This window comes from Neolamprologus multifasciatus, chromosome 15 (genome assembly GCF_963576455.1).
Source record: "Neolamprologus multifasciatus chromosome 15, fNeoMul1.2, whole genome shotgun sequence".
In the NCBI taxonomy this organism is placed as follows: Eukaryota; Metazoa; Chordata; class Actinopteri; order Cichliformes; family Cichlidae; genus Neolamprologus; species Neolamprologus multifasciatus.
The window spans coordinates 5,974,449-5,977,183 of record NC_140453.1 but is presented as its reverse complement, the minus strand read 5'-3'; the positions used below and the strand labels follow the sequence as shown (position 1 = coordinate 5,977,183).

At 36.5% G+C, this 2,735-nt stretch overlaps 1 pseudogene; it reads right to left on the bottom strand.

Annotated features, from left to right (window-relative positions):
* On the bottom strand, nucleotides 1-2,287 carry LOC146501400 (uncharacterized; annotated as a pseudogene).
* Nucleotides 2,288-2,735: the final 448 nt, after the last annotated feature.

Here is a 2,735-nt window from a genome sequence, read left to right as displayed (position 1 = left end):
GGGGGGTCTTTTTGTAACGAATTCTAGTCATTGTCTGTATAGTTTCCCCTTTTTGCTTGTAGACCGGTGCATTTCCTATATGCTGTTTTTGTTAAGTCAGTTAGACGTGGGTAGGCAGAAAATCTCTTTGTCCAGAGCAAACCAAAATTTGCTATTGCCGCTGTCACTTCCTTTACTGCGAACCAGGTGTCATCACCAAATCTCTCAAGTTAATAGCAACCATCCATGTGAGAGTCTGACTCTGACCTAAAGCACAATTATCATCCATCTGAACCATGCTAGCACAGCCATGTTTATCATCTGTGTATTTTAGATTTAAACACACTTTTGCACCTTAAATTTTAAACCTTAAATTACATTTACATGTTTAAGAAATACACACAAGCAAAATCACTGGATTAAAACTTCAATCTCAAAAGAAAGCAGATCTTTTTTAATATATCAAACACATCAATACTGAGAATATAGTGATATATAGTGATATTGAACACATGGCAAAGGTTTTCTTTTGTTTTGTACAGCATGCTTTTTGTGTTTGACACGGGTGTATTGTGTGGATTCGCACTCTTGAACCCACAGTGTGTCTTAGACTGCAGAGAGATTATTGTCTGCATGCATCACATCATCTACATTCCTTACCTAAACAAATAGACAAATAGACATATTTATTCACTTTAAAAGCAGGTTAGCAGTTTACGTCCTTTGAAGACCTACATTGATGGAAGTAATTGCGTTAGATGGGTCATTAAGTAACTGAATTCCTACAAAAATAAATAAATAAAAAATACATGCATTCATATTATTGATATGATTGCATGTATTGTGTCCTTTGAGGTCTGAAAATAGTGATTAGGTACTTTTTAAATGTTGAAATAATGTTCTGCAATGATGAGAAATGTTCTTTAACACCACATCTAATCTTAAAGAATAAGAGCTAGAAAATTAGCAATGCTGATATAGTGTCTTGGTCTATTTCAGCTTTACTAGGTTTTATCATCACTATTATAATCAGATCACTTCTAACTAGCTCTCTTTAATTGGGTCTCTTTAAGCGAAGTGTGAAAAATTAGTTTATCTTATGGCCAAAAGTAATTTAAACAGATTTCTGCCAAAAAAATAAATAAATAAAAGTGAAATACACTGGTTGTCTTTTGCTGTACTTGGGATGATGCTCACAGGTGTCTGAGCTGGTAAAAGCAATGTTTACAATGCCCAAATGGTGGTTTTAGAAAAAAAAACCTCAAAATAATATATAGATCTTGCTGGATTAGCTGAAATATGTAAATGAGGATTATAAATTCACATATGCAGAACAAACCTTTTTTTTTATTGTATATGAATAAGAATAAATCTGTACTTAGAGGTTCAGGTTCTTGATCCACGATAAAGCCTCTTTCTCTCCCTTTCAGTGCTACAAAAATACATTTGTTATTATCTTTTCTTTTAGTTTCGGTGTGTCAGAGTCTACTGGTCAGGGTTAACAATTAAACAAACCTGACACCCTGACCCACAGCTCCACTCACGTTTTGGCTTGTTCATCCACAATCACCCAGCACCTGAATTTCTTGTTTTGGGGACTTTGAAGAGTCACAGAGTTATATCACAAGCAGTCTGCTGCTTAATCTGATACTGAGCGTCCTCTTGTATTTGAGCACCAGTTTCATCCACCCACGTCTGAATGATCAGCTTTTGTTGCTGTTTATATCAATGTTTTTGCTTCAGGTAGGTGAACAGAATATTCTGTAGTGACAATGTTTCATCGGGCATGAGGTTATGAGAGAAACAAGAAAATGTGTTCATTGCATAGATTCGTTACTCAGGGCTTTCTCGTTATTATCCTACAAAAAGGCTTTCATGTTGACAGTGCTTGCTGATGTGAGGAGAGTGACAGTGGTGATGTCCAGCATCTTTCACAGTGAGATCTTTGATTCTCAGAGTGCATTTTGACTCATCATCCTATGATATAGATGCCTGATGACTCCATCTGGTAGTACAGCATTGTAATCAGTTTCTATTTTTTATGCCAAAATTTTACACAGCAAGGAAGCAGATAAAATCTTTTGCACATGGAAATGTAATATTATAAAGTCGTTCTTAAAATATTGAACAATCTTTCCCAGTTACACCTGTGGAAAGAGGAACAAGAGGCTCTAAGATCCTGGAAATAAAAGATTAGATTATCAGACTGAGGTAGCATGATGAGACTGGGTTCATTTGTCTCTCATTCTTTGTGTTCTGATCAAAGATAAAAGCAGCAGCCACATAATAATATGACATTACCAACCATCCCGAGTGTGAATCTATTCACGAAAAATTCAGGTTTGCTGTCATTGTGCTTCAACTGAATTCAGTAGAACGCTGTAATACAGCCTTTTGTGTAATTTCTGAACATTTATATTTAATTTAGTGTGTTCAGTACCTATATAGTATATAAATACTTTATGAGTACAGGAGAAGTGTCACGGCGAGTGAGATGAGCCGTGTGGAAAATAAAGGAGGATCCAAACGCAGGCACTTGTACAGGTGTGAGGGTGGTTTATTAAACACAAAAAGGAAATGGACAAACGGCGAACGGAGCAAAGACTAAACTAAACTGGGAACAAACTGACTACAGAACACGAACCTGGACATGAATGAGAGCAGGCGGAAACAGATGCCGTTAGACTGCAGGGAAACACACAGATGAAGCAGGGTGGAAACACAGACGGACCAGCAACTACAAACACAGAAGACAC